General features: G+C 35.6%; 1 protein-coding gene across 1 annotated transcript in view; it reads right to left on the bottom strand.

The window, feature by feature from the left end:
- LOC117412227 (cohesin subunit SA-2) overlaps positions 1-13,481 on the bottom strand; it is a 34,445-nt gene extending 20,964 nt beyond the window's left edge. The window contains exon 1 of the mRNA XM_034020391.3: positions 13,235-13,481. The gene's annotated coding sequence lies outside the window, so the exon portion shown is untranslated. The remainder of the gene's footprint in view (positions 1-13,234) is intronic.
- Positions 13,482-14,532: the final 1,051 nt, after the last annotated feature.

Below are 14,532 nucleotides of genomic sequence, written 5' to 3'. Positions count from 1 at the left end.
TCTACAATGCGCTACTTGGTCATGTTTTGACATTTGATGTTGAAAAAGGAGGGACATACTAAAATAAGATGAAATTAGTCCAATAAAAAAAATATATTACATATATTATATATGCAACAAAATCCAATCTCCTTTTTAGTAGCTGATATTACATAGGGTATTATATAACTTTAGTAAATCAAAATAAACTGATGAGTACTAAAGACATTTTTATGAAATTAGATTCAACAGTTTTAATATGAAAGACAGTGACTGTGTGCAAAGCTTGAGCAATAAAAAACACATTGTATTGTCCCAGAACTATTTCTTTAAAGATTAGCCCGGAATGAATTATGGTCTCATGGTTAAAAACACTCTAGTTTAATTCAATTTTATTTGAAAAAAAAAAAAAAAAAAAAAAAAAAATTACACAGGAAAGCATGTACTCAGAACACTGTCGGCTTAAAGCGGCGTTTTCATAACATTTTCTGTTTTTAAACGTATCACTTTCAAACCCAACCGTTGTTAGTTAATCATTATGTTGCACAACCTGTTGGATCTTATCATTCCACTTGGTAAACAGTAAACAGGGTCATTAGGCAGTCTCTAACCTTTACGCTACACCTCTCTCATGACAGTGTGCAAAGGACACCAGCTGTTTGTGACAAATTGACTGAATAAGGCAGTGTCTCTGCCCATTGTATTATAAAACAGTTAAGGACAAGCATTAAACCCTGCTTTGTCATGTCAGCTCTGTTCCTGTTTTAGAAGCACTTCCCAGTCTCCTGCTTGTTATCTGCAACCCATGCAGTTAAACTAAGGGTGAGAAATCTTCAACCAACATTAGCCCATATGCAGTTAATATTGAATAGTATTTGATCACATAGCAGTAATAGCAGCTGACCTGCAACACCGCAACGATCACTGGCAGTCAAGAAAATACACCAATACTGCATTTAAATAGTCTAGAGATCCTAACCAAGTATTCATTCTGGTTTACTGTTTCATATACATTACTGAACTAAAATTAAATTCTCACAGGTTGTTTACTTAAAGGCTAGAAGACACACTACCACTTTATTAATGAATTAAATGAACTGAAAATGTACTCATTACAAATAATGAATGTTTGTTTAGCTGGAAACTTTGTCCTTAAAATAAAATATAAACACAAAAAAGATCAATACATTTTGGGATACAAGGTTTAGCTTTGTGATCGTTATTTCCAACAGTTAGGAGAACTTGAACATTCTGCTAGTGGATTATCAAGGTAACTCTTGGCTCATCCTGAAACTGGCTGCAATCAAAATTAATTTAAATCACAAACGTGTCAACATTGTGTCTTCATTAAAACCCTGAAAAATCTAACTTCTGTAACTGCACACAATTGATTTATATCGGCTCAGATGACTCGCTACTGTTTGTCAAACAGATCTTGCTAACCCTAATGCATTACACAGATGGCTTTCTGCTTCTGGACCCAGCCAGCATTTGGTTTGGATTTGTTGTTTTACCACAAGTATTTAATTGCTTGGGTCAAGTCAGCATGTGTTTAACACCTGCAACACATTTACCAGATTTTCTGGGCAGCAGCCAATATAGTAAGTGCAACGCATTCTGTGTTCTCCAAACATGCTTCAATGTTCATGTACACACATTTCTGAGAAATGCTTAAGTGCAGTCCTGTGTTCTTAATCAGGTCTCAACAAATCTTTGGGAAAGTCCAGTATTGAATTAGAAACAGGCTAAAAGACATACAACTATAATTTCATGACAGCAGTTTTAAGTCTTAGGTGTGTGCTTATGCACAAGTGTTCTGGTATCCATCAGCAGACATCTACAAGGTCCTTCTAATACATAGCACAAATTAAAATTGAATACAAAACTTGTTCTTGCCAGTGCCGACAGGGAACAGTTACTATGCAACAGCTTGCAGACTGTCAACAAAATAACCTACTATAATCCAATCTGTATGGATATATAATCAATAATAATAACTGAGCAAATCAATGAATACCTCAAAGTGTTTTTTTGTTTAAAAAAAAAAAAGCACTCCCCCTATTTTGCCTTTACAGACAGGCATCCTCTGTCAAAAAGGCTAAGGACATCCTATACAAATACAGGATAGATCATTAACACAATTGAATGCAAAATTACAGCCATAGATCATTTTACTGAAAGTTAAACACCTGCTTTGAATTACAAATTAGCAAAGCCACGATCCAGCTGGCACACACTGCAGTAATATCTTTAGCATGGACTTGATGAGAACTTTTCACAAAGCTGGTCTTCTAAAGTCATCAAATTGTAGTTGCTTGTATAAGGTCACTCCGATTTCACTGTTTTGTCAATTGGCAAATATGGGGAAGACAGTTTCCCTGGTCTTGGGTCAAACCTCGTAAAGCAGCTTTGCTACAACATAAATATACAACATTGTATACACATGTATATGGGGAGTGTGAATCTGACATTCAGTATCAGCTGATTGAAGTTAACCTACTTGTGTACAGGGGTGTGCAATTTGTATCGCTCTATGCCCAGGACAACAAGTTTTGCAGTTATACTTTGCCCATCGGACAACTAGTTTTTATTTTTATTTTCCCTATGTTTGTTCTGTTGCTAGAAAGACACTGTATTTTTGTAGAGAGCCATGCACGTTTCTATTCACCATATTACATAGTTAATTTTTTTTTTTTTTTTTTTTTAATTTAAAAAATGCTATATTATTATTATTATTATTATTATTATTATTATTATTATTATTATTACTACTACTATATTATTTATTAGACAGGCACAATCCATCAATTTGTGGAAGTATTAAAACATGAAGATTGACAAATGTTTAGAATAGAAATGAAACTCATGTAAGATGCTGTACAATATTGTAATAATGTTTTAAAATAGACTAAATCTCCTGGCAATGTGTTTATGTATTAATTAATGTATGTATTTATTTCAGTGCGAGTAGTGCAGGGAAAGAATGTTGCTGTCAAAAAAAAAAAAAGCCATTAGGGTTTTAAACTGCTGCAGCAGTGTGTTCCAGTTAGCCATCATGGGACAAAATGAATAACATAGCTGTAAAATGCTGTACACTGTTTGAAAAAAAGTATATAATAGAAATAAACAAAAGAAAAAACATATTTTGTGTCTGCAGAATTTGATGGAGCCTGCTCTAAATATTGCGTGCATTTTGGTAGAAACAGTAAAAAAAAAAAAAAAAAAAAAAAAAAATTAAAAATCTGAGAAACTTGACAGATTATACACATCCTTTAAAAATCTAGGGTTTAGCAGTTACAAATCTGAAAGAACGTCAACAAAAAAATCGGAATTTCACTAAGCAGCAGTTAACAGTTGACAATGAATTCGTGTCTGTGATGCAACAAACACCTGTACATCAGAAGTTGAACTGATCTTAGAGAAAGAGTGGAAAACAGGCAGAAGCTATTTATATATACTTTAATAAATCCCAAGTATTGCTTATTATAGTTGTACTCTTAGTAGGTTAGTTAATTTTTACTAGCAAATGTGTTCCAAACTACACAGAAAGAAACGTTTAATTAAAGTATGTTGTAAAATCAGTTTAATATGCATAATAGTTATTAGCAATGTTACAGTAGAGCTCCATGTGTATTACTGCATTTTTTGTGTGTTTTTTTTACCCTTTCATAACGTAATCTGCTTTTTTGGAGAACGATATATCGATAGTGAAAAATTAGGCATTGGCCTGGATTTAGAATTTAGTGAACCCGTCAAGCTACAAGGCAGATCTGCCCGTTATGTCACTAATTGATTGATTGTGTTCACTGTTCAATAAAACCGAAATCTGACAAGTTATATTCTACTTTTTTGGTGTGTTTTGTGCGACGGGGACGGGGCAAGTATTTAAGAGAAGACAAGTAGATTTTTAAGGACAGGTAGATTTTTCAAGCATTTTGTCCCTTGGACAACAATAGTAATTTAGTCCATGAGCTAATATAATTGTGAGCATGCATTTTAGTTTAGTTTAGACTGAATGTATACAACATTAAAAGCTGTTTTCACACACAATACTCTTGTATGTTTGATTATACGCTATGAATACGCTCACTTCCCACTGTTTGAGGATATAAAAACACAAATCACCCAGTAAGTTTGTTTCTTTCAGCACAGTTCATGAATTAGTAATACTGCCAATTCACACTACCAGAACTAATGCCATGTTATTCTTTCTATACAATTTTTCAAATTTATAGTAACACGATCTATACAGCAAGAACATTTTTAAATAAACACTGTTTAGCTAATTAAAACATACATTTCAACACGATAGGGAAGCCACCATTCAGAAGCAAATTAATGTCTAAGTTGAACTCACAGCAAGTCTGTAAACTCATGTCATGGAAATAAAACATGCTGAAGCTGCATTGTCTCACAATGAGGTTTACCTGAGGGCAAGCTTACTAAGCAACTACATTGCATTTTGTTGTGATGAATACTTACAACTTCTGAACGACTTCTTGGATTTATCTGAAGATTTGAGTATGCCTTCATAAGGGTTAAGAACCAAAAATCACACAATTACTGATTTTCTGCCTGTTCTGTAATGACTATGGGGATGACAGGTGACAATTACTTTGTAATTCCCTCAGAAATCTGACTTAAGTGCCTTGGTTTATTAATCTAAAATGGGGTTAACAAGGACAGCTAAATAAACAATGTATTCAGATCCATAATATACACTCAAAGCACCACCACTACTTGATCATAGGCTGAGAACAAGCGCCAAGATATATCCAACTTCCTGTAGTAAGACATGCGTATAATAAGACTAAGGTTCAACCTAGATTAGCAAAGTGATAAACCACATACAGGGAAAAACTACATTTCTGAAAGCTGCAATGTAGCCTGACTGATTTAATCAAATTTAACAAGAAAATTACAGAACTGTTTTTCATAATTTAAAGAGATACAGCATTGTGAATTTTGGGTGACGGTAATGCACAGCTGTACTGAGAACACAAGCATTCCCTCTCTGCTGCACAGCAGGATATAAATGACAGTTTCAAGTTCCTACAGCACTGGTGCAACACAAAAAAGCATACATGTTCTTATGCTGCGTTTACACTGCCACCTCGGACCTAAGCCGACTTAGGTCCGAATGCGCACGCATACCATCTAAATGACAATACGTGCTTGATGATGTCATAACGACCATTGAAGGGATGACGAGTTTTCCCCTCCCCGAATCACAAAGGCGGAAGAGGCAGAGTGGTACTACAAACAAACAATAGTGTTGTGTTCATATTGTGGGGCTCATCTTAAATATATATACTTATCTTGCAGTCTACGAGAGAAAATGGTTATTTGTTTAACAGTGTCTGACACAACATAACGGTTCCTGACCTATTTGTTATGTGAAGAATTTCACCTTGAGTAAGACAAGTGAATTTACTGTTTATTACTGTAATAATAAAGACCCTTTTGTTTTCAAAATAACTATGTTTCTTCATTATTATCTCACCTTGTATATATACATAATTGTATGATGCATAAGTCCTTTATTTTTAGTTAAAATCGCCTAAGCAGTCACAGGAATACCAGAGAAAACACATTTACTGTATACAATTGCAGTTAACAAATTTTATTTTCTCAAATTAGCCTTGTTACAAATACTGCTACTGCAAATGAATGAATAATAATAATAATAATAATAATAATAATAATAATAATAATAATAATAATTTGATATATATACGTACACTAACTAAATTGTTTGTAATTATACAAAAAATTGAGTTCCTTTTTTAAAAGAACGAAATGACAGGGATCGCAAATTATTAAAACAATCTATTTAAAAGCAGTAACATGTAAAATGCAACTGTGTAACAGATCAACTATAATCAAAGTGCAGAGAGGGGGTTGCATAGATCTTTTGCCAGACCTGCCGCTATTTCACAGTATGTTTTTATTTTGTGTTTCCCCTTAGAGTGCGCTCTAGATTTGAGTTTCGCCCCACGACGCTATGACAGCTCTGCTTTCTTGCTCTCCCCAGTTCATGCCGCAGTTGTAAATTAATTTATTTATTTTAAATAATTAGAAACGTTTAAATGATGAAAGGACAAAAACATCCAAGTGTGCCAAATTATGTTTTAGGGTTTATTTAAAAAAAAAAAAAGAGCTTTAAAACAATGGTTGCAGAATGTAAAATCTTCAATATTTATGAAATGCAACTATTATTCCAGTCTAATTCCATTACTGGCATACGTTATTTACTTACCAAAACTTTATACAGCAAGCATGCAAAAATGAAACCGCACTAGAATTAAGGTAATCCCTGTCACTTCTCCGGCATGAATGAAATTTAGTTCTTGTGTTTCCAAGTGATGACAGCAAAGAAGTAGTAATTCACACACTGAGCTGCCATGAAAGGTCAGGATCCAACCACTTGGAATCAGGCTGCAAATTTTCATCCGTTGCATTGTCTCCAAATTGAAGTATAAAATACAATCAATTCACCAAAACATCAACAAAAAAAGGGTGATGTTTATATTGCTGGTGCCAACAGGAGGCTACAAAATAGATTTCACAAGCCACAGTTGGCACTTATGTAAGTATAAATTCAACCGTTATGACTTTGCTAAAACTACTTAGCAAGCACATTGTTACAGTAAATCCCACTGTAAATGGTTACCGCATTAGGGTATTGTAGCATTCAGAGCGTCCGTAAAAAAAGTGTTTAAAAACAACAAACTCTTTATGGCCTCAGTTTTTAAAAAAAAAAAAAAACACACATACAATAAAATAAATCCACACACCTTATAGCTACGCCCTAGAGTTGGCAGATCTTCTCAATATGCTTCCTAAAAAGCAGCTTGAGGTTTTGCAACAAGAGAAGAGACTAGTGCAGTCACTAACTGCAGTTTCAAATTCTGCAACACAACCTGCATTAACTTTTAGGAAGTGGTGTGAGATTCCAGGGAAGAAATATGGCCCCTTGGTTTATGTTTAGACATACCTGGGCTACAGGTCTTGTGAGAAGTAAAATACATCTCCTTGTATAAAAGCACTTACTCATCTTTAGTCTTTTGAAGCATCTGAAGCAGATGCTGGTCTCTCCTTGGTTAATAAAACTGTATCCGACATGATTCTTCCAAAAAGCAGAGACTTCAGCAGCAGCACTGGTGTAACAAATAACACCAAGCTACATTTTGCTGACAAATATTTCACTGCCACTGGCATCTCTGGGACTACATGTGATAGTTAACTACAGTTGTCCTGCGTTATATCACACCCTTTATAATGCCACCCTCAAATACCGCCAGCTATTCTCTCTGAACAAATGTCACCAATATAAAAAACAGTACTACTTGCACCCATTATATCGCCACCCGCCAACTTCCCAAGCCAAGCAAACATAAATATAAGCATCGTACTTTCCCTCACTGTAACCTTTGACTGGCTTTCCTAATTCGTTGTTAAGTGAACAGTCATACCAATGTCCTCAACACTCCCACTCCCAAAGCAAAACAGAAAGTACAACATGGAGAGTCGACCCTACATTTAACACCAGAGCAAAGAAACAAATCTGCATGTATGCGTCTGAAAATAAGAAAACAAGTCAGCAAGACATTGCAAATGTTTTCTTGCCTAAGTGAGGCATAAATTGTTAAAATCGGACAATTGGAGACATAATGGATAAAAATAAATGGCTTACCTTGATGGAATGGGTCAATTTATTTAACCTGAAAAAGACTTGACGCAGTCTAAAACAAGTGAATTTTATAAACCACAGAAAATGTTTAAAAAAAAAAGTGTGTTTGTTTACGTGCAAGTTTTGCACAAATTAAGGCTAACTTCAACTAAAGCATCAGTTTTGTAAACAGCAGAATTTTTTTTTTTTTTTTTACTTTTTTTAAACAAAGTGTTTGCCTGTACATATTCAGGTTTTTTTTGTTGTTTGTTTTTTTTTAACTGCTTAAAGAATGCTGTTGAGCTTAAATTGGTTTGTGAAATAAATAGATGGCATCGTTCAATGGGGGATAGTACTCAGCAGGCTAACACAGTCGTGACAAACAGCGAAGTTCACATGAGCAGTACATTATAAAAAAAATATATATACTTTTTTGTTTTTATGGAATTATTGTTTGGGTGATTTGAAACTAAATGAGTTTAAGTATAAACTGTTCCTCAAAAGTAACCATGTATGTTTCATACAGATGGGAAAAGATGATAAAACGTCACTACCTACTGTTGTGTTAAGAACTAGTACTGTAGTTTTAAAAAAAGATTAATGTTTTATTAAAATGCTCTGGAGATACTGTAATTGTATAACAATTTAAAATGGATGAATTTATTGCAAACATAGAAGGTTGTGTGTGTTTTTTTTTTTGACCCTCACTATAACGCCACCCTCGCTTATTGCCCATATTTGCCCATGGCCCTTACCTGGCAGTATAAAGATGGTTGACTATTTTCAAATCACATACTTTCTTCTCCCTTTTTCCCTCAACCGACAATTTATACAAATATAGAGCATCAGCGCATCCAGTGTTTGTATCAACAACGCACTGTCCAACAGCAATGCGATGAGCTTCAGGACCGCTCCTTTTTCTGGGTTTTCGCAACTTAAGATCTGGGAAGGGTAGTTTTCAGATTTTGTAAATAAAATTACAGCAAAACAAATGTGCTGGAAATTGTGATATTTTCCATTTACATGTAAAACTCTGTCAATCAATGCGTTTGGTTTTACTCCCTAGCTTTTTTATGAGCTACAATGTAGGAATTAATACAAATCTAAAAACACAATGATTATGTTGCAAAACTTATCACCACGATAGGTACAACATGAAACAATTTAGCTAGACAGCCTCCAATTCGTTCTGTGGGAAGCATTATTTTCATTGAAAGGCATATTATGAACTATAAATTGACATCCAGTGACATTTATTCTACTGAATATCCCAACAATACCCTTGATGTAGTTATAAATAACTGCATTTCAAGATTTACTGGAAACAAGACGAAACAGAGCTGAGTTGACTGCCTGAAATGGAAATCAAAAAAAAACATTTAAGCAGCAAGATGGGCAACCAATGAGAAAACAGGGTTGTTTACTTGTTCACATTGGTACTTGAATCAAAATGACTTAGGCTGCGTTCACACTGGGTCCGTTTAGAGGGTTTAGTCCACACCCAGTACGGTTCAGTACGATTGGTGTGAAGTGTGAACAACAAAGTCCGCTTGGAAAATGAACCGTACCGAGTCCACATAAACAGATGGTCTCGGTCCGTTTGGCAAATGCACCAAGTCTGGTTCACTTGCTAATCCTCAATATAAGCAACAGCTGGACTCTGTCCTTTTGGACATAGGGAACAAACTATACAAGGTAACCTTGTACTAGGAAGTAAACATTTTGTGGTTTAATTCATATTCTGAGGAAACAAGTAGAGCAAAAAAAACTGTGGAACTGTGGAACAACATTAGGGTTACCAGACATCCTGGGAAAACTGTGACAATCTCAATTTTCAGCCCTCATTTTTTGTCCCAGTCAGAAACAGTGCAATTGTTAATTGTCCCGAAGTACAAAACTATCAGCATGCTCAAGAAGGTTAATAGCAGAGTAATGCAATAGGTTGTGTGTTAGCACTATTCAAAAATAAAATAAACAATCTTATTGATTATTTGTTTAATCATTCCGATTGTGTATACCTGTGTTAACTGCAACAATTATTTGTTAAGTTTCATACAATGTGATGTTCATATTTTTAATATGGTACACGTAATGGACCTTTCCAAAATTCCCTTGTGGTGATGCTCTTCCACAAAGGGTAATACAACTGAAGAAACAGCCAAGCCCATTAAAAACAAACAAGGAGTCAAGGGTTTTACATTAACTGTAGGGAATCTAAGATTTAAAAAAAAAAAAAAAAAAAACAACAACAGTCTCCTTACTTAACTTCTATAACGTGAGTAGGCTCCACCAATCAGAACCAATGTGAGTGTGTGTGTCTCTATACCTTCAAGACAGGACTATAGTAGCCTGCGCCAAAACCTAAAGTAGAGTCCTTAGGTTTTTAATATACACTTATTTGTTAAGCATCAAGTAACTTTACAGAAAGACTAATCTAGGATGACTAACTGGATAATAAATGCAATGAATGAAACAACAGTGCACATCTCATTCTCAGCCTCTGCTGATGATGGCAACGTGAGCCACCAAGAAAGTCTGAAAGGAATAAGTTGTTGATTTTTTGTAAAGTATTCATGCTTGGTTATAGCAGTTAGGGGAGTCAGTGTTGCACAGGACTACCATGATGCTGCAACAACCACCAGCAAATAAATGCTGATACAGTAATTACATTTTCAAACTTTTAAAGTTGCTGTAAAACATGCAATACAAGTTTCTCCAAAATCAGATGACGTTTTGGTATATTAGCTCTTAATGTATTTCATTTGCATCCCTACAATATTGTGGAAAACATATTTCTACTTCCTTTGGAGGCAAGTTACACACTTCTTAGCAGGCCTTATATTATACTGAAAACAGCTATTCATGAATTATACCAGCATGTAAAACAAGAGATCATGCAAGAGCTTCTGAAGCCAGAGAGGGTAACACCTTCAATATTTGGTTTAAAATGAATCTCCATTTAGAGAACTTATTTGATCAGAAACATTATTCAAATGGAACACACACACTCCAGGTGAAAGGACCAATGCAAGACTTATATAAAATGATCTAAAATTAAAATACATGTTTGCTAGAACATTTGTTCATTTGAAAAAGGTACATTTGAGACCCACATATAGCAAGTCTGTGATGATTTAGATTAGTTAGCTACAACTACAGTATTTTAGAAATAAACCATTTAAAACCCATCAGCTAGTAACAGAATGTATTTCCTACAATTATATTTGAGTGTCATTCAAACATGGGATTGTGTTGACTGAATTTTAAATGCAGCGGGTTTACAAAAAGCCTGAGGCATGTCCTTAGCAAAACGCATTGCTGAGCTCAATTTCATTGACAAAAAACACTGACACACAATTCCACAGTTAAGCTAAGACAACTTGTATCTCCTTCAATAGTTTTCATTCCTTTAGACACAGTGGGGCTTTCCTCTGAACAACTAATACAAAAACTGCAGTCACTACTTCTTATATGATATGATATTTCCATCCATGTAATTTGCAGTGTTTGCATCCCGAGCTGTGAGAGCGAGGTGCCTCAGTGCAATTCTTTCCCTTCATGCCATTGCCATTGTACAGTACACCACACAGCATTCCAACTCTACGCGAGGACCGTGTCCCCTCCCCCTCGACTCTCCCATCGTCCAATCAGCACAAACCATTATTTGCAGACATAAACAAGCTGAAAACAAAACAGCAGCAGGTTCTGTGCTCCAATGACGCACTTTAGCCAAGAATTGGGTACCCGGGCTTGCACAAAAAAAAAAAAAAACCCTAGACACCAAGCGTTTGGATATAATGCACGGCCGGAGCTTTGGTCGTGTACACTATTCACACAGCTTTTTTTTTTAAACTCAGTCAAGGAAGAGAATTTAGCGCCACCCAACCCCTTTTTTTTAAAAAAAATGTTTGTTTCCATGCTTAAACAGGGTGTGGCTAAACCGAGTGGTGAATTTATTTCTACAACAAAGCAAATTAACCTGAAAGGGCTCGTTTTTAATCCTATTATATGGAATTAACCTTTTTTTTTTTTTTTTTTTTTTTAACTATGGAAAACAAATGCACATCTGGAAGCACTCACCGATTTAAACAAATGCAGTTTGTTTATTAAATAAGACAAACAAATAACACCCTACACCCACCCCAAGTTACAACTGCGTTAACGTGTAGAATTTATAAATACACAAATGGCGATTCCAACAAAACATGAAATGAAGAGTGATCAGTTCACGCCAAGTGGAAATGTTCATTTCAATTTGAACAAGGCAATACTGACAAAAATAATTCTAACGATTCAGAATACAGTACATAGACAACGCATGCAAGATTAAGTCAATGCTCAATGAATCATCAGAGATTATATATATATATATATATATATATATATATATATATATATATATATAAACACACACATACATACACTCACATTTAATAAAATTGGGGCTTGATAATCAATACAAAAGTGGCGCCAAAACGCCCTCCTAAAAAAAAAATAATAAAAATAAAAAATCTCAAAATGAATGCCCTTCATTTCCACCAATATCATTTGTAAAATGTACACCTTCAATTTGTGGAAATCATTAATACATCAGTATTCCTTAAAATGTACATCGCTGTTTACGAATTGAGCCGGGCCTAAAGTTGCCGGTAAAAATAACCAGACCTTATAAATACTCCACGCAAATCCTGTATATTACATTACATTTGAGGGCAGTGTATGAACCAAACATCTTCAAATATATGTTAAAAAAAATATGTATTATAAGGTTATCAGCTGTGTGTGTACCAGTATCTAAAATTACTGCACGACAGTAAAAAAAACAAAACAGAAAAAACACAGGCAGTCCAGACTATGCGCAATCAAATATATATATATACATTTACAACTGAGCATAAATTTATTCTACATTCATTATAAAACACAATGTGTGTAATGTAATCACGCATTCTCCAGTCCAACGTAATACCCCGACTAAGCGTAAACATGAACTTGTATATTTAAACTCGAAAACGAAATAACAGCACCATCCTCCATCTTGCACACTGGCTGTCGAGCAGCTGTCGAGACGTATTCTCCATCTTGGCTCGGACCTAACAACGCAATATGTTCTGCCTTTCCCCCGAAATTAACCCAAAACTCAACGTATATTTGGAGTCCCGTCGAAATAATCATCCATATCCCAACAAACACTGCTATCCCCCAAGGACTAAACGGTCAACTATAATTTTGCTTTTGAAAAAAGAAAAATTCGTCCTTGTGTCCTCCATCTTGCTTCAGACTAGTTTAGTTTCGATAACTCCGCCGCTGTGTCATAAACACATTTCCGACATTACATAGGGGAGGATGACAAACGAGAAAACGGTAAAATGCATGTTAATCACATCGCCTCGATCCAAAACATCTGGGGGGGCTGGAAAAAAAAAAGAGCGATAGCGTTTAAGTTGCGTGTCTTCTGTAAATTCCTCTCTATCTCGCCTCTCTGGTTCCCTCTTCCTGACACCGATACGAACCTCCGACACAAACCAACAAAAACACAAACCAACAAACTTCTAGAACCTTCTCCGCCATTTTACAACTTACCTCGCCGCTGATGTCGACCTCAGCCGGCTCCCAGGCTCATATGGTTGTAGTAATCCAGATTTGGGACGGTTCGAGACCTGTATTTTGTAATTATACCAGGTTATTTGACAGAGGAGTTTGAAAGTGGCGGTCAGAAGCGGGTTTGGACTCTCTCTCTTTTACCCCGCTTGCTCTGTTCGGTTTGTTGTTTCACTGCTTGAGGAGAAGGGAGACGTGCTGCAGAGGCGCCACCTGGCGGGCAGAGGGAACGTGTTTCGCAAACTGTGTACATAGTGACATCTAGGGGAATTTTGGAGTGATTGCCTTTGTGTACGTACAGTAGCGGGACGAGCGTCCCATTGTTCTGCATGGATTTGTGCTCGAGAGGGAGGCAAGAACAAAAGCCGAAATAGGTTAGATTCGAAATGTGCCTCAATAAGGAATGCTATTACACTGTAGTGTTATTGTATGTATTGCTGCGTTTTAAATCCTTGAACTTTGTTACACACTGTTTACCCAGTTATGAATGTTCATATAATAGACATGTAACAAAACTAAAAGCGTTCATTCAATATAATTGGTTAACTTCCATACCCCCCCCCCCCCCTTTTCATTTTTCATACATTTTGCAAATATCTCTGAAGATACACCACTAACCACTACAGCAGCCCTCTTCGCTTGCTGAGTTCCCTTTCCAGTTTATCTCCCCTAAACACGCAGTATTTTATTATTGCTATTATCAAATCAGTTTTATAACTTTTAGAGTGGTGGTATTAAGACCCGCTACTGTTTAGATTGTTAAAATAGAACCTCTGTGTGCCAGCCTGGCCTCTCAGACCAACACAGGGGGCTATGGTACCTGCTGAGAAATTAAAAGCTACAAGAAAGACACAGTTGTAGTTGATCATAGTTATTCGTATTCAATGGAAACATTTATGATACTTACACTTCCCTTATAAAGGTTTACCACAGTATTTTTCCACATGTTTTTCCCATGGTTATACTCTGCATTTACCATAGTTTACCATGTTTAAAAAAAAGAAAGAAAATGCTTTACCATACCTTGCTGGCCTTTATAAAGTTTATCTGTGCTTCACCATGCTTTCACTGGGCTTTATTACACTTTGCTATGCTTTCACTATGGGGAATTTTTATAAAGGTTACTGAGCCTGGATACTTTGGGATCACATTACACCAAAGCTATAAAAAATCTTTATAAAAATAAAGCAACCTTACCCATTTCCCGTTGTAAAAGCACAGCCAGTGTAGTCATGCATAGTGAAGCACAGAAAGCATGCTGCTAATCTATGGTCAATGTT

The sequence above is a fragment of the Acipenser ruthenus genome, chromosome 16 (assembly GCF_902713425.1).
Source record: "Acipenser ruthenus chromosome 16, fAciRut3.2 maternal haplotype, whole genome shotgun sequence".
Taxonomy (NCBI): domain Eukaryota; kingdom Metazoa; phylum Chordata; class Actinopteri; order Acipenseriformes; family Acipenseridae; genus Acipenser; species Acipenser ruthenus.
The sequence above is the reverse complement of the archived record's forward strand: the minus strand, read 5'-3'. Positions and strand labels throughout refer to the sequence as shown.